At 48.7% G+C, this 17,092-nt stretch overlaps 34 non-coding genes across 34 annotated transcripts; all 34 read right to left on the bottom strand.

The window, feature by feature from the left end:
* Positions 1-10: 10 nt before the first annotated feature.
* Trnak-cuu lies at positions 11-83 on the bottom strand. The gene has a single exon. It is a non-coding gene; the product is annotated as a tRNA-Lys (tRNA).
* A 452-nt stretch (positions 84-535) lies between these two features.
* On the bottom strand, positions 536-608 carry Trnar-ucg. Its single transcript has one exon. It is a non-coding gene; the product is annotated as a tRNA-Arg (tRNA).
* A 505-nt stretch (positions 609-1,113) lies between these two features.
* Trnat-agu lies at positions 1,114-1,185 on the bottom strand. The gene has a single exon. It is a non-coding gene; the product is annotated as a tRNA-Thr (tRNA).
* A 337-nt stretch (positions 1,186-1,522) lies between these two features.
* On the bottom strand, positions 1,523-1,595 carry Trnak-cuu. Its single transcript has one exon. It is a non-coding gene; the product is annotated as a tRNA-Lys (tRNA).
* A 452-nt stretch (positions 1,596-2,047) lies between these two features.
* Positions 2,048-2,120, bottom strand: Trnar-ucg. The gene has a single exon. It is a non-coding gene; the product is annotated as a tRNA-Arg (tRNA).
* A 500-nt stretch (positions 2,121-2,620) lies between these two features.
* On the bottom strand, positions 2,621-2,692 carry Trnat-agu. Its single transcript has one exon. It is a non-coding gene; the product is annotated as a tRNA-Thr (tRNA).
* Positions 2,693-3,029: 337 nt separating this feature from the next.
* On the bottom strand, positions 3,030-3,102 carry Trnak-cuu. Its single transcript has one exon. It is a non-coding gene; the product is annotated as a tRNA-Lys (tRNA).
* Positions 3,103-3,554: 452 nt separating this feature from the next.
* Trnar-ucg lies at positions 3,555-3,627 on the bottom strand. The gene has a single exon. It is a non-coding gene; the product is annotated as a tRNA-Arg (tRNA).
* Positions 3,628-4,124: 497 nt separating this feature from the next.
* Trnat-agu lies at positions 4,125-4,196 on the bottom strand. The gene has a single exon. It is a non-coding gene; the product is annotated as a tRNA-Thr (tRNA).
* Positions 4,197-4,533: 337 nt separating this feature from the next.
* Trnak-cuu lies at positions 4,534-4,606 on the bottom strand. Its single transcript has one exon. It is a non-coding gene; the product is annotated as a tRNA-Lys (tRNA).
* Positions 4,607-5,058: 452 nt separating this feature from the next.
* Trnar-ucg lies at positions 5,059-5,131 on the bottom strand. The gene has a single exon. It is a non-coding gene; the product is annotated as a tRNA-Arg (tRNA).
* Positions 5,132-5,636: 505 nt separating this feature from the next.
* On the bottom strand, positions 5,637-5,708 carry Trnat-agu. Its single transcript has one exon. It is a non-coding gene; the product is annotated as a tRNA-Thr (tRNA).
* Positions 5,709-6,045: 337 nt separating this feature from the next.
* Positions 6,046-6,118, bottom strand: Trnak-cuu. The gene has a single exon. It is a non-coding gene; the product is annotated as a tRNA-Lys (tRNA).
* Positions 6,119-6,570: 452 nt separating this feature from the next.
* Positions 6,571-6,643, bottom strand: Trnar-ucg. The gene has a single exon. It is a non-coding gene; the product is annotated as a tRNA-Arg (tRNA).
* Positions 6,644-7,148: 505 nt separating this feature from the next.
* Positions 7,149-7,220, bottom strand: Trnat-agu. Its single transcript has one exon. It is a non-coding gene; the product is annotated as a tRNA-Thr (tRNA).
* A 337-nt stretch (positions 7,221-7,557) lies between these two features.
* Positions 7,558-7,630, bottom strand: Trnak-cuu. Its single transcript has one exon. It is a non-coding gene; the product is annotated as a tRNA-Lys (tRNA).
* Positions 7,631-8,082: 452 nt separating this feature from the next.
* On the bottom strand, positions 8,083-8,155 carry Trnar-ucg. Its single transcript has one exon. It is a non-coding gene; the product is annotated as a tRNA-Arg (tRNA).
* Positions 8,156-8,660: 505 nt separating this feature from the next.
* Positions 8,661-8,732, bottom strand: Trnat-agu. The gene has a single exon. It is a non-coding gene; the product is annotated as a tRNA-Thr (tRNA).
* A 337-nt stretch (positions 8,733-9,069) lies between these two features.
* Trnak-cuu lies at positions 9,070-9,142 on the bottom strand. Its single transcript has one exon. It is a non-coding gene; the product is annotated as a tRNA-Lys (tRNA).
* A 452-nt stretch (positions 9,143-9,594) lies between these two features.
* Trnar-ucg lies at positions 9,595-9,667 on the bottom strand. The gene has a single exon. It is a non-coding gene; the product is annotated as a tRNA-Arg (tRNA).
* A 503-nt stretch (positions 9,668-10,170) lies between these two features.
* Positions 10,171-10,242, bottom strand: Trnat-agu. The gene has a single exon. It is a non-coding gene; the product is annotated as a tRNA-Thr (tRNA).
* A 337-nt stretch (positions 10,243-10,579) lies between these two features.
* Positions 10,580-10,652, bottom strand: Trnak-cuu. The gene has a single exon. It is a non-coding gene; the product is annotated as a tRNA-Lys (tRNA).
* A 452-nt stretch (positions 10,653-11,104) lies between these two features.
* Trnar-ucg lies at positions 11,105-11,177 on the bottom strand. Its single transcript has one exon. It is a non-coding gene; the product is annotated as a tRNA-Arg (tRNA).
* Positions 11,178-11,682: 505 nt separating this feature from the next.
* Positions 11,683-11,754, bottom strand: Trnat-agu. Its single transcript has one exon. It is a non-coding gene; the product is annotated as a tRNA-Thr (tRNA).
* Positions 11,755-12,091: 337 nt separating this feature from the next.
* Positions 12,092-12,164, bottom strand: Trnak-cuu. Its single transcript has one exon. It is a non-coding gene; the product is annotated as a tRNA-Lys (tRNA).
* Positions 12,165-12,616: 452 nt separating this feature from the next.
* Positions 12,617-12,689, bottom strand: Trnar-ucg. Its single transcript has one exon. It is a non-coding gene; the product is annotated as a tRNA-Arg (tRNA).
* Positions 12,690-13,186: 497 nt separating this feature from the next.
* Trnat-agu lies at positions 13,187-13,258 on the bottom strand. Its single transcript has one exon. It is a non-coding gene; the product is annotated as a tRNA-Thr (tRNA).
* A 337-nt stretch (positions 13,259-13,595) lies between these two features.
* Positions 13,596-13,668, bottom strand: Trnak-cuu. The gene has a single exon. It is a non-coding gene; the product is annotated as a tRNA-Lys (tRNA).
* Positions 13,669-14,120: 452 nt separating this feature from the next.
* Trnar-ucg lies at positions 14,121-14,193 on the bottom strand. The gene has a single exon. It is a non-coding gene; the product is annotated as a tRNA-Arg (tRNA).
* Positions 14,194-14,690: 497 nt separating this feature from the next.
* Positions 14,691-14,762, bottom strand: Trnat-agu. The gene has a single exon. It is a non-coding gene; the product is annotated as a tRNA-Thr (tRNA).
* A 337-nt stretch (positions 14,763-15,099) lies between these two features.
* Trnak-cuu lies at positions 15,100-15,172 on the bottom strand. Its single transcript has one exon. It is a non-coding gene; the product is annotated as a tRNA-Lys (tRNA).
* A 452-nt stretch (positions 15,173-15,624) lies between these two features.
* Trnar-ucg lies at positions 15,625-15,697 on the bottom strand. Its single transcript has one exon. It is a non-coding gene; the product is annotated as a tRNA-Arg (tRNA).
* A 497-nt stretch (positions 15,698-16,194) lies between these two features.
* Trnat-agu lies at positions 16,195-16,266 on the bottom strand. The gene has a single exon. It is a non-coding gene; the product is annotated as a tRNA-Thr (tRNA).
* Positions 16,267-16,603: 337 nt separating this feature from the next.
* Positions 16,604-16,676, bottom strand: Trnak-cuu. Its single transcript has one exon. It is a non-coding gene; the product is annotated as a tRNA-Lys (tRNA).
* Between the last annotated feature and the right edge of the window lie 416 nt (positions 16,677-17,092).

Below are 17,092 nucleotides of genomic sequence, written 5' to 3' on the forward strand. Positions count from 1 at the left end.
AATTACGTTCCGCCCAGCGTGGGGCTCGAACCCACGACCCTGAGATTAAGAGTCTGATGCTCTACCGACTGAGCTAGCCGGGCTGCGTCGGTGACTACGTGTCGGGTCGCACGACACACAGTTCTCGTTTCGGTGGGGTGGTCCCATACAGAATCTCTCCATGCTGCCTAATGTTTTCCTAGCGTCACACACGTCACGTACTTCAGTTTTATTTCATAATCATTTCTGAGAGGTACAGGAATTGCATGAAAACCTGCAGCGCTAGTGGTGTCAAAATTAACACACATATTTGATTTGACTCAGAAGCCGAACGGGTTACTTTCCGACGCTGTCTTAGATGCGCAAATGCCAGCCAAAACTCGCGGTGACGGCACTCAGCCGACCATTTCGCTAGATAACACCGTTCTGGCTGTGTGTGTATCAAGCGCAAGTGCATCTCCAAGCAGGAAATGGACAACAGCAACATTCAGACGATTTCGTACTGCTCAATAGCTACACTAAAACGGTGTGTTTCTTTTGCAGAATTGGAAAAACACGACCGTGACAGGATTCGAACCTGCAATCTTCGGATCCGAAGTCCGACGCCTTATCCATTAGGCCACACGGTCACTGGCCGCCAAGTATTCCTTACATTCGTGTCATCTCGAAACGCTCATACCGCTGAGGAATTGTGTTTTCGTTCTACACAGCCGCTGCCTCTTGCTGCTTCCCACCCATTCGTTACATGCAAGCCTTTACGAGACCGACCAAGTAGAGATTGGGAATCAAGACCACACACTTTGTGCATTCGAAATCGAAGGCAGGGCGTCCCTCGCCGCATTTGCTACGATGGCGATTTGCTACTTCTGCAGAAGCGGCGGCGTCGACGACGACGACGACGACGACGACGCTCGCGAGAGGCTCTGTGATATTTGAAAAACACATGTAAAAAATATAGTCAGACTGCCGCCTCCCACCCTACGCTGTACCGCTTTGGAAAATGCTTTATCTGCGACATTCGCCTCAATCACATCTGAGAGTAATTCTAAATAAAACACCTGTTGCTAATTGTTCGTCGTTCCAGACACTGCTTGCTATACGGCCACGACGCGCAACTGATTTCGAAAATTCGTTTGCCTCCTGTGAGGATCGAACTCACGACCCCTGGTTTACTAGACCAGTGCTCTGCCACTGAGCTAAAGAGGCGCGGCCTAGCGGTAGTTTTGCGTACTTCGTGCTTACGCTCGTCTGGATCATCAGGCTTAAGCTGACAACACTTCATATTACCGACTAATATTTGCAGCTATGGCGCACCATTACTGCTTGGCTACACATCTCACACGTAACCGATGTGCTCTCCAACCAACACCACTTACATTTCAGAACATGTCTTTGACACATGTCTACGAAATCACCTTCACCTTCAGATACACTTCCTTGCGACTGATGGAGACGTAGGCAAAGTTTTAAGTTGCTATTTCCATTACGTCACATTGATCAGAGAAACGGTAATTTACATCTGCAGCGGAACAAAATTACGTTCCGCCCAGCGTGGGGCTCGAACCCACGACCCTGAGATTAAGAGTCTGATGCTCTACCGACTGAGCTAGCCGGGCTGCGTCGGTGACTACGTGTCGGGTCGCACGACACACAGTTCTCGTTTCGGTGGGGTGGTCCCATACAGAATCTCTCCATGCTGCCTAATGTTTTCCTAGCGTCACACACGTCACGTACTTCAGTTTTATTTCATAATCATTTCTGAGAGGTACAGGAATTGCATGAAAACCTGCAGCGCTAGTGGTGTCAAAATTAACACACATATTTGATTTGACTCAGAAGCCGAACGGGTTACTTTCCGACGCTGTCTTAGATGCGCAAATGCCAGCCAAAACTCGCGGTGACGGCACTCAGCCGACCATTTCGCTAGATAACACCGTTCTGGCTGTGTGTGTATCAAGCTCAAGTGCATCTCCAAGCAGGAAATGGACAACAGCAACATTCAGACGATTTCGTACTGCTCAATAGCTACACTAAAACGGTGTGTTTCTTTTGCAGAATTGGAAAAACACGACCGTGACAGGATTCGAACCTGCAATCTTCGGATCCGAAGTCCGACGCCTTATCCATTAGGCCACACGGTCACTGGCCGCCAAGTATTCCTTACATTCGTGTCATCTCGAAACGCTCATACCGCTGAGGAATTGTGTTTTCGTTCTACACAGCCGCTGCCTCTTGCTGCTTCCCACCCATTCGTTACATGCAAGCCTTTACGAGACCGACCAAGTAGAGATTGGGAATCAAGACCACACACTTTGTGCATTCGAAATCGAAGGCAGGGCGTCCCTCGCCGCATTTGCTACGATGGCGATTTGCTACTTCTGCAGAAGCGGCGGCGTCGACGACGACGACGACGACGCTCGCGAGAGGCTCTGTGATATTTGAAAAACACATGTAAAAAATATAATTCAGACTGCCGCCTCCCACCCTACGCTGTACCGCTTTGGAAAATGCTTTATCTGCGACATTCGCCTCAATCACATCTGAGAGTAATTCTAAATAAAACACCTGTTGCTAATTGTTCGTCGTTCCAGACACTGCTTGCTATACGGCCACGACGCGCAACTGATTTCGAAAATTCGTTTGCCTCCTGTGAGGATCGAACTCACGACCCCTGGTTTACTAGACCAGTGCTCTGCCACTGAGCTAAAGAGGCGCGGCCTAGCGGTAGTTTTGCGTACTTCGTGCTTACGCTCGTCTGGATCATCAGGCTTAAGCTGACAACACTTCATATTACCGACTAATATTTGCAGCTATGGCGCACCATTACTGCTTGGCTACACATCTCACACGTAACCGATGTGCTCTCCAACCAACACCACTTACATTTCAGAACATGTCTTTGACACATGTCTACGAAATCACCTTCACCTTCAGATACACTTCCTTGCGACTGATGGAGACGTAGGCAAAGTTTTAAGTTGCTATTTCCATTACGTCACATTGATCAGAGAAACGGTAATTTACATCTGCAGCGGAACAAAATTACGTTCCGCCCAGCGTGGGGCTCGAACCCACGACCCTGAGATTAAGAGTCTCATGCTCTACCGACTGAGCTAGCCGGGCTGCGTCGGTGACTACGTGTCGGGTCGCACGACACACAGTTCTCGTTTCGGTGGGGTGGTCCCATACAGAATCTCTCCATGCTGCCTAATGTTTTCCTAGCGTCACACACGTCACGTACTTCAGTTTTATTTCATAATCATTTCTGAGAGGTACAGGAATTGCATGAAAACCTGCAGCGCTAGTGGTGTCAAAATTAACACACATATTTGATTTGACTCAGAAGCCGAACGGGTTACTTTCCGACGCTGTCTTAGATGCGCAAATGCCAGCCAAAACTCGCGGTGACGGCACTCAGCCGACCATTTCGCTAGATAACACCGTTCTGGCTGTGTGTGTATCAAGCTCAAGTGCATCTCCAAGCAGGAAATGGACAACAGCAACATTCAGACGATTTCGTACTGCTCAATAGCTACACTAAAACGGTGTGTTTCATTTGCAGAATTGGAAAAACACGACCGTGACAGGATTCGAACCTGCAATCTTCGGATCCGAAGTCCGACGCCTTATCCATTAGGCCACACGGTCACTGGCCGCCAAGTATTCCTTACATTCGTGTCATCTCGAAACGCTCATACCGCTGAGGAATTGTGTTTTCGTTCTACACAGCCGCTGCCTCTTGCTGCTTCCCACCCATTCGTTACATGCAAGCCTTTACGAGACCGACCAAGTAGAGATTGGGAATCAAGACCACACACTTTGTGCATTCGAAATCGAAGGCAGGGCGTCCCTCGCCGCATTTGCTACGATGGCGATTTGCTACTTCTGCAGAAGCGGCGGCGTCGACGACGACGACGACGCTCGCGAGAGGCTCTGTGATATTTGAAAAACACATGTAAAAAATATAATTCAGACTGCCGCCTCCCACCCTACGCTGTACCGCTTTGGAAAATGCTTTATCTGCGACATTCGCCTCAATCACATCTGAGAGTAATTCTAAATAAAACACCTGTTGCTAATTGTTCGTCGTTCCAGACACTGCTTGCTATACGGCCACGACGCGCAACTGATTTCGAAAATTCGTTTGCCTCCTGTGAGGATCGAACTCACGACCCCTGGTTTACTAGACCAGTGCTCTGCCACTGAGCTAAAGAGGCGCGGCCTAGCGGTAGTTTTGCGTACTTCGTGCTTACGCTCGTCTGGATCATCAGGCTTAAGCTGACAACACTTCATATTACCGACTAATATTTGCAGCTATGGCGCACCATTACTGCTTGGCTACACATCTCACACGTAACCGATGTGCTCTCCAACCAACACCACTTACATTTCAGAACATGTCTTTGACACATGTCTACGAAATCACCTTCACCTTCAGATACACTTCCTTGCGACTGATGGAGACGTAGGCAAAGTTTTAAGTTGCTATTTCCATTACGTCACATTGATCAGAGAAACGGTAATTTACATCTGCAGCGGAACAAAATTACGTTCCGCCCAGCGTGGGGCTCGAACCCACGACCCTGAGATTAAGAGTCTGATGCTCTACCGACTGAGCTAGCCGGGCTGCGTCGGTGACTACGTGTCGGGTCGCACGACACACAGTTCTCGTTTCGGTGGGGTGGTCCCATACAGAATCTCTCCATGCTGCCTAATGTTTTCCTAGCGTCACACACGTCACGTACTTCAGTTTTATTTCATAATCATTTCTGAGAGGTACAGGAATTGCATGAAAACCTGCAGCGCTAGTGGTGTCAAAATTAACACACATATTTGATTTGACTCAGAAGCCGAACGGGTTACTTTCCGACGCTGTCTTAGATGCGCAAATGCCAGCCAAAACTCGCGGTGACGGCACTCAGCCGACCATTTCGCTAGATAACACTGTTCTGGCTGTGTGTGTATCAAGCTCAAGTGCATCTCCAAGCAGGAAATGGACAACAGCAACATTCAGACGATTTCGTACTGCTCAATAGCTACACTAAAACGGTGTGTTTCTTTTGCAGAATTGGAAAAACACGACCGTGACAGGATTCGAACCTGCAATCTTCGGATCCGAAGTCCGACGCCTTATCCATTAGGCCACACGGTCACTGGCCGCCAAGTATTCCTTACATTCGTGTCATCTCGAAACGCTCATACCGCTGAGGAATTGTGTTTTCGTTCTACACAGCCGCTGCCTCTTGCTGCTTCCCACCCATTCGTTACATGCAAGCCTTTACGAGACCGACCAAGTAGAGATTGGGAATCAAGACCACACACTTTGTGCATTCGAAATCGAAGGCAGGGCGTCCCTCGCCGCATTTGCTACGATGGCGATTTGCTACTTCTGCAGAAGCGGCGGCGTCGACGACGACGACGACGACGACGACGCTCGCGAGAGGCTCTGTGATATTTGAAAAACACATGTAAAAAATATAGTCAGACTGCCGCCTCCCACCCTACGCTGTACCGCTTTGGAAAATGCTTTATCTGCGACATTCGCCTCAATCACATCTGAGAGTAATTCTAAATAAAACACCTGTTGCTAATTGTTCGTCGTTCCAGACACTGCTTGCTATACGGCCACGACGCGCAACTGATTTCGAAAATTCGTTTGCCTCCTGTGAGGATCGAACTCACGACCCCTGGTTTACTAGACCAGTGCTCTGCCACTGAGCTAAAGAGGCGCGGCCTAGCGGTAGTTTTGCGTACTTCGTGCTTACGCTCGTCTGGATCATCAGGCTTAAGCTGACAACACTTCATATTACCGACTAATATTTGCAGCTATGGCGCACCATTACTGCTTGGCTACACATCTCACACGTAACCGATGTGCTCTCCAACCAACACCACTTACATTTCAGAACATGTCTTTGACACATGTCTACGAAATCACCTTCACCTTCAGATACACTTCCTTGCGACTGATGGAGACGTAGGCAAAGTTTTAAGTTGCTATTTCCATTACGTCACATTGATCAGAGAAACGGTAATTTACATCTGCAGCGGAACAAAATCACGTTCCGCCCAGCGTGGGGCTCGAACCCACGACCCTGGGATTAAGAGTCTCATGCTCTACCGACTGAGCTAGCCGGGCTGCGTCGGTGACTACGTGTCGGGTCGCACGACACACAGTTCTCGTTTCGGTGGGGTGGTCCCATACAGAATCTCTCCATGCTGCCTAATGTTTTCCTAGCGTCACACACGTCACGTACTTCAGTTTTATTTCATAATCATTTCTGAGAGGTACAGGAATTGCATGAAAACCTGCAGCGCTAGTGGTGTCAAAATTAACACACATATTTGATTTGACTCAGAAGCCGAACGGGTTACTTTCCGACGCTGTCTTAGATGCGCAAATGCCAGCCAAAACTCGCGGTGACGGCACTCAGCCGACCATTTCGCTAGATAACACCGTTCTGGCTGTGTGTGTATCAAGCTCAAGTGCATCTCCAAGCAGGAAATGGACAACAGCAACATTCAGACGATTTCGTACTGCTCAATAGCTACACTAAAACGGTGTGTTTCTTTTGCAGAATTGGAAAAACACGACCGTGACAGGATTCGAACCTGCAATCTTCGGATCCGAAGTCCGACGCCTTATCCATTAGGCCACACGGTCACTGGCCGCCAAGTATTCCTTACATTCGTGTCATCTCGAAACGCTCATACCGCTGAGGAATTGTGTTTTCGTTCTACACAGCCGCTGCCTCTTGCTGCTTCCCACCCATTCGTTACATGCAAGCCTTTACGAGACCGACCAAGTAGAGATTGGGAATCAAGACCACACACTTTGTGCATTCGAAATCGAAGGCAGGGCGTCCCTCGCCGCATTTGCTACGATGGCGATTTGCTACTTCTGCAGAAGCGGCGGCGTCGACGACGACGACGACGACGACGACGCTCGCGAGAGGCTCTGTGATATTTGAAAAACACATGTAAAAAATATAGTCAGACTGCCGCCTCCCACCCTACGCTGTACCGCTTTGGAAAATGCTTTATCTGCGACATTCGCCTCAATCACATCTGAGAGTAATTCTAAATAAAACACCTGTTGCTAATTGTTCGTCGTTCCAGACACTGCTTGCTATACGGCCACGACGCGCAACTGATTTCGAAAATTCGTTTGCCTCCTGTGAGGATCGAACTCACGACCCCTGGTTTACTAGACCAGTGCTCTGCCACTGAGCTAAAGAGGCGCGGCCTAGCGGTAGTTTTGCGTACTTCGTGCTTACGCTCGTCTGGATCATCAGGCTTAAGCTGACAACACTTCATATTACCGACTAATATTTGCAGCTATGGCGCACCATTACTGCTTGGCTACACATCTCACACGTAACCGATGTGCTCTCCAACCAACACCACTTACATTTCAGAACATGTCTTTGACACATGTCTACGAAATCACCTTCACCTTCAGATACACTTCCTTGCGACTGATGGAGACGTAGGCAAAGTTTTAAGTTGCTATTTCCATTACGTCACATTGATCAGAGAAACGGTAATTTACATCTGCAGCGGAACAAAATTACGTTCCGCCCAGCGTGGGGCTCGAACCCACGACCCTGAGATTAAGAGTCTGATGCTCTACCGACTGAGCTAGCCGGGCTGCGTCGGTGACTACGTGTCGGGTCGCACGACACACAGTTCTCGTTTCGGTGGGGTGGTCCCATACAGAATCTCTCCATGCTGCCTAATGTTTTCCTAGCGTCACACACGTCACGTACTTCAGTTTTATTTCATAATCATTTCTGAGAGGTACAGGAATTGCATGAAAACCTGCAGCGCTAGTGGTGTCAAAATTAACACACATATTTGATTTGACTCAGAAGCCGAACGGGTTACTTTCCGACGCTGTCTTAGATGCGCAAATGCCAGCCAAAACTCGCGGTGACGGCACTCAGCCGACCATTTCGCTAGATAACACCGTTCTGGCTGTGTGTGTATCAAGCTCAAGTGCATCTCCAAGCAGGAAATGGACAACAGCAACATTCAGACGATTTCGTACTGCTCAATAGCTACACTAAAACGGTGTGTTTCTTTTGCAGAATTGGAAAAACACGACCGTGACAGGATTCGAACCTGCAATCTTCGGATCCGAAGTCCGACGCCTTATCCATTAGGCCACACGGTCACTGGCCGCCAAGTATTCCTTACATTCGTGTCATCTCGAAACGCTCATACCGCTGAGGAATTGTGTTTTCGTTCTACACAGCCGCTGCCTCTTGCTGCTTCCCACCCATTCGTTACATGCAAGCCTTTACGAGACCGACCAAGTAGAGATTGGGAATCAAGACCACACACTTTGTGCATTCGAAATCGAAGGCAGGGCGTCCCTCGCCGCATTTGCTACGATGGCGATTTGCTACTTCTGCAGAAGCGGCGGCGTCGACGACGACGACGACGACGACGACGCTCGCGAGAGGCTCTGTGATATTTGAAAAACACATGTAAAAAATATAGTCAGACTGCCGCCTCCCACCCTACGCTGTACCGCTTTGGAAAATGCTTTATCTGCGACATTCGCCTCAATCACATCTGAGAGTAATTCTAAATAAAACACCTGTTGCTAATTGTTCGTCGTTCCAGACACTGCTTGCTATACGGCCACGACGCGCAACTGATTTCGAAAATTCGTTTGCCTCCTGTGAGGATCGAACTCACGACCCCTGGTTTACTAGACCAGTGCTCTGCCACTGAGCTAAAGAGGCGCGGCCTAGCGGTAGTTTTGCGTACTTCGTGCTTACGCTCGTCTGGATCATCAGGCTTAAGCTGACAACACTTCATATTACCGACTAATATTTGCAGCTATGGCGCACCATTACTGCTTGGCTACACATCTCACACGTAACCGATGTGCTCTCCAACCAACACCACTTACATTTCAGAACATGTCTTTGACACATGTCTACGAAATCACCTTCACCTTCAGATACACTTCCTTGCGACTGATGGAGACGTAGGCAAAGTTTTAAGTTGCTATTTCCATTACGTCACATTGATCAGAGAAACGGTAATTTACATCTGCAGCGGAACAAAATTACGTTCCGCCCAGCGTGGGGCTCGAACCCACGACCCTGAGATTAAGAGTCTGATGCTCTACCGACTGAGCTAGCCGGGCTGCGTCGGTGACTACGTGTCGGGTCGCACGACACACAGTTCTCGTTTCGGTGGGGTGGTCCCATACAGAATCTCTCCATGCTGCCTAATGTTTTCCTAGCGTCACACACGTCACGTACTTCAGTTTTATTTCATAATCATTTCTGAGAGGTACAGGAATTGCATGAAAACCTGCAGCGCTAGTGGTGTCAAAATTAACACACATATTTGATTTGACTCAGAAGCCGAACGGGTTACTTTCCGACGCTGTCTTAGATGCGCAAATGCCAGCCAAAACTCGCGGTGACGGCACTCAGCCGACCATTTCGCTAGATAACACCGTTCTGGCTGTGTGTGTATCAAGCTCAAGTGCATCTCCAAGCAGGAAATGGACAACAGCAACATTCAGACGATTTCGTACTGCTCAATAGCTACACTAAAACGGTGTGTTTCTTTTGCAGAATTGGAAAAACACGACCGTGACAGGATTCGAACCTGCAATCTTCGGATCCGAAGTCCGACGCCTTATCCATTAGGCCACACGGTCACTGGCCGCCAAGTATTCCTTACATTCGTGTCATCTCGAAACGCTCATACCGCTGAGGAATTGTGTTTTCGTTCTACACAGCCGCTGCCTCTTGCTGCTTCCCACCCATTCGTTACATGCAAGCCTTTACGAGACCGACCAAGTAGAGATTGGGAATCAAGACCACACACTTTGTGCATTCGAAATCGAAGGCAGGGCGTCCCTCGCCGCATTTGCTACGATGGCGATTTGCTACTTCTGCAGAAGCGGCGGCGTCGACGACGACGACGACGACGACGCTCGCGAGAGGCTCTGTGATATTTGAAAAACACATGTAAAAAATATAATTCAGACTGCCGCCTCCCACCCTACGCTGTACCGCTTTGGAAAATGCTTTATCTGCGACATTCGCCTCAATCACATCTGAGAGTAATTCTAAATAAAACACCTGTTGCTAATTGTTCGTCGTTCCAGACACTGCTTGCTATACGGCCACGACGCGCAACTGATTTCGAAAATTCGTTTGCCTCCTGTGAGGATCGAACTCACGACCCCTGGTTTACTAGACCAGTGCTCTGCCACTGAGCTAAAGAGGCGCGGCCTAGCGGTAGTTTTGCGTACTTCGTGCTTACGCTCGTCTGGATCATCAGGCTTAAGCTGACAACACTTCATATTACCGACTAATATTTGCAGCTATGGCGCACCATTACTGCTTGGCTACACATCTCACACGTAACCGATGTGCTCTCCAACCAACACCACTTACATTTCAGAACATGTCTTTGACACATGTCTACGAAATCACCTTCACCTTCAGATACACTTCCTTGCGACTGATGGAGACGTAGGCAAAGTTTTAAGTTGCTATTTCCATTACGTCACATTGATCAGAGAAACGGTAATTTACATCTGCAGCGGAACAAAATCACGTTCCGCCCAGCGTGGGGCTCGAACCCACGACCCTGAGATTAAGAGTCTCATGCTCTACCGACTGAGCTAGCCGGGCTGCGTCGGTGACTACGTGTCGGGTCGCACGACACACAGTTCTCGTTTCGGTGGGGTGGTCCCATACAGAATCTCTCCATGCTGCCTAATGTTTTCCTAGCGTCACACACGTCACGTACTTCAGTTTTATTTCATAATCATTTCTGAGAGGTACAGGAATTGCATGAAAACCTGCAGCGCTAGTGGTGTCAAAATTAACACACATATTTGATTTGACTCAGAAGCCGAACGGGTTACTTTCCGACGCTGTCTTAGATGCGCAAATGCCAGCCAAAACTCGCGGTGACGGCACTCAGCCGACCATTTCGCTAGATAACACCGTTCTGGCTGTGTGTGTATCAAGCTCAAGTGCATCTCCAAGCAGGAAATGGACAACAGCAACATTCAGACGATTTCGTACTGCTCAATAGCTACACTAAAACGGTGTGTTTCTTTTGCAGAATTGGAAAAACACGACCGTGACAGGATTCGAACCTGCAATCTTCGGATCCGAAGTCCGACGCCTTATCCATTAGGCCACACGGTCACTGGCCGCCAAGTATTCCTTACATTCGTGTCATCTCGAAACGCTCATACCGCTGAGGAATTGTGTTTTCGTTCTACACAGCCGCTGCCTCTTGCTGCTTCCCACCCATTCGTTACATGCAAGCCTTTACGAGACCGACCAAGTAGAGATTGGGAATCAAGACCACACACTTTGTGCATTCGAAATCGAAGGCAGGGCGTCCCTCGCCGCATTTGCTACGATGGCGATTTGCTACTTCTGCAGAAGCGGCGGCGTCGACGACGACGACGACGACGACGACGCTCGCGAGAGGCTCTGTGATATTTGAAAAACACATGTAAAAAATATAGTCAGACTGCCGCCTCCCACCCTACGCTGTACCGCTTTGGAAAATGCTTTATCTGCGACATTCGCCTCAATCACATCTGAGAGTAATTCTAAATAAAACACCTGTTGCTAATTGTTCGTCGTTCCAGACACTGCTTGCTATACGGCCACGACGCGCAACTGATTTCGAAAATTCGTTTGCCTCCTGTGAGGATCGAACTCACGACCCCTGGTTTACTAGACCAGTGCTCTGCCACTGAGCTAAAGAGGCGCGGCCTAGCGGTAGTTTTGCGTACTTCGTGCTTACGCTCGTCTGGATCATCAGGCTTAAGCTGACAACACTTCATATTACCGACTAATATTTGCAGCTATGGCGCACCATTACTGCTTGGCTACACATCTCACACGTAACCGATGTGCTCTCCAACCAACACCACTTACATTTCAGAACATGTCTTTGACACATGTCTACGAAATCACCTTCACCTTCAGATACACTTCCTTGCGACTGATGGAGACGTAGGCAAAGTTTTAAGTTGCTATTTCCATTACGTCACATTGATCAGAGAAACGGTAATTTACATCTGCAGCGGAACAAAATTACGTTCCGCCCAGCGTGGGGCTCGAACCCACGACCCTGAGATTAAGAGTCTCATGCTCTACCGACTGAGCTAGCCGGGCTGCGTCGGTGACTACGTGTCGGGTCGCACGACACACAGTTCTCGTTTCGGTGGGGTGGTCCCATACAGAATCTCTCCATGCTGCCTAATGTTTTCCTAGCGTCACACACGTCACGTACTTCAGTTTTATTTCATAATCATTTCTGACAGGTACAGGAATTGCATGAAAACCTGCAGCGCTAGTGGTGTCAAAATTAACACACATATTTGATTTGACTCAGAAGCCGAACGGGTTACTTTCCGACGCTGTCTTAGATGCGCAAATGCCAGCCAAAACTCGCGGTGACGGCACTCAGCCGACCATTTCGCTAGATAACACCGTTCTGGCTGTGTGTGTATCAAGCTCAAGTGCATCTCCAAGCAGGAAATGGACAACAGCAACATTCAGACGATTTCGTACTGCTCAATAGCTACACTAAAACGGTGTGTTTCATTTGCAGAATTGGAAAAACACGACCGTGACAGGATTCGAACCTGCAATCTTCGGATCCGAAGTCCGACGCCTTATCCATTAGGCCACACGGTCACTGGCCGCCAAGTATTCCTTACATTCGTGTCATCTCGAAACGCTCATACCGCTGAGGAATTGTGTTTTCGTTCTACACAGCCGCTGCCTCTTGCTGCTTCCCACCCATTCGTTACATGCAAGCCTTTACGAGACCGACCAAGTAGAGATTGGGAATCAAGACCACACACTTTGTGCATTCGAAATCGAAGGCAGGGCGTCCCTCGCCGCATTTGCTACGATGGCGATTTGCTACTTCTGCAGAAGCGGCGGCGTCGACGACGACGACGACGCTCGCGAGAGGCTCTGTGATATTTGAAAAACACATGTAAAAAATATAATTCAGACTGCCGCCTCCCACCCTACGCTGTACCGCTTTGGAAAATGCTTTATCTGCGACATTCGCCTCAATCACATCTGAGAGTAATTCTAAATAAAACACCTGTTGCTAATTGTTCGTCGTTCCAGACACTGCTTGCTATACGGCCACGACGCGCAACTGATTTCGAAAATTCGTTTGCCTCCTGTGAGGATCGAACTCACGACCCCTGGTTTACTAGACCAGTGCTCTGCCACTGAGCTAAAGAGGCGCGGCCTAGCGGTAGTTTTGCGTACTTCGTGCTTACGCTCGTCTGGATCATCAGGCTTAAGCTGACAACACTTCATATTACCGACTAATATTTGCAGCTATGGCGCACCATTACTGCTTGGCTACACATCTCACACGTAACCGATGTGCTCTCCAACCAACACCACTTACATTTCAGAACATGTCTTTGACACATGTCTACGAAATCACCTTCACCTTCAGATACACTTCCTTGCGACTGATGGAGACGTAGGCAAAGTTTTAAGTTGCTATTTCCATTACGTCACATTGATCAGAGAAACGGTAATTTACATCTGCAGCGGAACAAAATTACGTTCCGCCCAGCGTGGGGCTCGAACCCACGACCCTGAGATTAAGAGTCTCATGCTCTACCGACTGAGCTAGCCGGGCTGCGTCGGTGACTACGTGTCGGGTCGCACGACACACAGTTCTCGTTTCGGTGGGGTGGTCCCATACAGAATCTCTCCATGCTGCCTAATGTTTTCCTAGCGTCACACACGTCACGTACTTCAGTTTTATTTCATAATCATTTCTGACAGGTACAGGAATTGCATGAAAACCTGCAGCGCTAGTGGTGTCAAAATTAACACACATATTTGATTTGACTCAGAAGCCGAACGGGTTACTTTCCGACGCTGTCTTAGATGCGCAAATGCCAGCCAAAACTCGCGGTGACGGCACTCAGCCGACCATTTCGCTAGATAACACTGTTCTGGCTGTGTGTGTATCAAGCTCAAGTGCATCTCCAAGCAGGAAATGGACAACAGCAACATTCAGACGATTTCGTACTGCTCAATAGCTACACTAAAACGGTGTGTTTCTTTTGCAGAATTGGAAAAACACGACCGTGACAGGATTCGAACCTGCAATCTTCGGATCCGAAGTCCGACGCCTTATCCATTAGGCCACACGGTCACTGGCCGCCAAGTATTCCTTACATTCGTGTCATCTCGAAACGCTCATACCGCTGAGGAATTGTGTTTTCGTTCTACACAGCCGCTGCCTCTTGCTGCTTCCCACCCATTCGTTACATGCAAGCCTTTACGAGACCGACCAAGTAGAGATTGGGAATCAAGACCACACACTTTGTGCATTCGAAATCGAAGGCAGGGCGTCCCTCGCCGCATTTGCTACGATGGCGATTTGCTACTTCTGCAGAAGCGGCGGCGTCGACGACGACGACGACGCTCGCGAGAGGCTCTGTGATATTTGAAAAACACATGTAAAAAATATAATTCAGACTGCCGCCTCCCACCCTACGCTGTACCGCTTTGGAAAATGCTTTATCTGCGACATTCGCCTCAATCACATCTGAGAGTAATTCTAAATAAAACACCTGTTGCTAATTGTTCGTCGTTCCAGACACTGCTTGCTATACGGCCACGACGCGCAACTGATTTCGAAAATTCGTTTGCCTCCTGTGAGGATCGAACTCACGACCCCTGGTTTACTAGACCAGTGCTCTGCCACTGAGCTAAAGAGGCGCGGCCTAGCGGTAGTTTTGCGTACTTCGTGCTTACGCTCGTCTGGATCATCAGGCTTAAGCTGACAACACTTCATATTACCGACTAATATTTGCAGCTATGGCGCACCATTACTGCTTGGCTACACATCTCACACGTAACCGATGTGCTCTCCAACCAACACCACTTACATTTCAGAACATGTCTTTGACACATGTCTACGAAATCACCTTCACCTTCAGATACACTTCCTTGCGACTGATGGAGACGTAGGCAAAGTTTTAAGTTGCTATTTCCATTACGTCACATTGATCAGAGAAACGGTAATTTACATCTGCAGCGGAACAAAATTACGTTCCACCCAGCGTGGGGCTCGAACCCACGACCCTGAGATTAAGAGTCTCATGCTCTACCGACTGAGCTAGCCGGGCTGCGTCGGTGACTACGTGTCGGGTCGCACGACACACAGTTCTCGTTTCGGTGGGGTGGTCCCATACAGAATCTCTCCATGCTGCCTAATGTTTTCCTAGCGTCACACACGTCACGTACTTCAGTTTTATTTCATAATCATTTCTGAGAGGTACAGGAATTGCATGAAAACCTGCAGCGCTAGTGGTGTCAAAATTAACACACATATTTGATTTGACTCAGAAGCCGAACGGGTTACTTTCCGACGCTGTCTTAGATGCGCAAATGCCAGCCAAAACTCGCGGTGACGGCACTCAGCCGACCATTTCGCTAGATAACACTGTTCTGGCTGTGTGTGTATCAAGCTCAAGTGCATCTCCAAGCAGGAAATGGACAACAGCAACATTCAGACGATTTCGTACTGCTCAATAGCTACACTAAAACGGTGTGTTTCTTTTGCAGAATTGGAAAAACACGACCGTGACAGGATTCGAACCTGCAATCTTCGGATCCGAAGTCCGACGCCTTATCCATTAGGCCACACGGTCACTGGCCGCCAAGTATTCCTTACATTCGTGTCATCTCGAAACGCTCATACCGCTGAGGAATTGTGTTTTCGTTCTACACAGCCGCTGCCTCTTGCTGCTTCCCACCCATTCGTTACATGCAAGCCTTTACGAGACCGACCAAGTAGAGATTGGGAATCAAGACCACACACTTTGTGCATTCGAAATCGAAGGCAGGGCGTCCCTCGCCGCATTTGCTACGATGGCGATTTGCTACTTCTGCAGAAGCGGCGGCGTCGACGACGACGACGACGCTCGCGAGAGGCTCTGTGATATTTGAAAAACACATGTAAAAAATATAATTCAGACTGCCGCCTCCCACCCTACGCTGTACCGCTTTGGAAAATGCTTTATCTGCGACATTCGCCTCAATCACATCTGAGAGTAATTCTAAATAAAACACCTGTTGCTAATTGTTCGTCGTTCCAGACACTGCTTGCTATACGGCCACGACGCGCAACTGATTTCGAAAATTCGTTTGCCTCCTGTGAGGATCGAACTCACGACCCCTGGTTTACTAGACCAGTGCTCTGCCACTGAGCTAAAGAGGCGCGGCCTAGCGGTAGTTTTGCGTACTTCGTGCTTACGCTCGTCTGGATCATCAGGCTTAAGCTGACAACACTTCATATTACCGACTAATATTTGCAGCTATGGCGCACCATTACTGCTTGGCTACACATCTCACACGTAACCGATGTGCTCTCCAACCAACACCACTTACATTTCAGAACATGTCTTTGACACATGTCTACGAAATCACCTTCACCTTCAGATACACTTCCTTGCGACTGATGGAGACGTAGGCAAAGTTTTAAGTTGCTATTTCCATTACGTCACATTGATCAGAGAAACGGTAATTTACATCTGCAGCGGAACAAAATCACGTTCCGCCCAGCGTGGGGCTCGAACCCACGACCCTGAGATTAAGAGTCTCATGCTCTACCGACTGAGCTAGCCGGGCTGCGTCGGTGACTACGTGTCGGGTCGCACGACACACAGTTCTCGTTTCGGTGGGGTGGTCCCATACAGAATCTCTCCATGCTGCCTAATGTTTTCCTAGCGTCACACACGTCACGTACTTCAGTTTTATTTCATAATCATTTCTGAGAGGTACAGGAATTGCATGAAAACCTGCAGCGCTAGTGGTGTCAAAATTAACACACATATTTGATTTGACTCAGAAGCCGAACGGGTTACTTTCCGACGCTGTCTTAGATGCGCAAATGCCAGCCAAAACTCGCGGTGACGGCACTCAGCCGACCATTTCGCTAGATAACACCGTTCTGGCTGTGTGTGTATCAAGCTCAAGTGCATCTCCAAGCAGGAAATGGACAACAGCAACATTCAGACGATTTCGTACTGCTCAATAGCTACACT

This window comes from Schistocerca americana, unplaced genomic scaffold (assembly GCF_021461395.2).
Source record: "Schistocerca americana isolate TAMUIC-IGC-003095 unplaced genomic scaffold, iqSchAmer2.1 HiC_scaffold_147, whole genome shotgun sequence".
NCBI classification, from domain to species: Eukaryota; Metazoa; Arthropoda; class Insecta; order Orthoptera; family Acrididae; genus Schistocerca; species Schistocerca americana.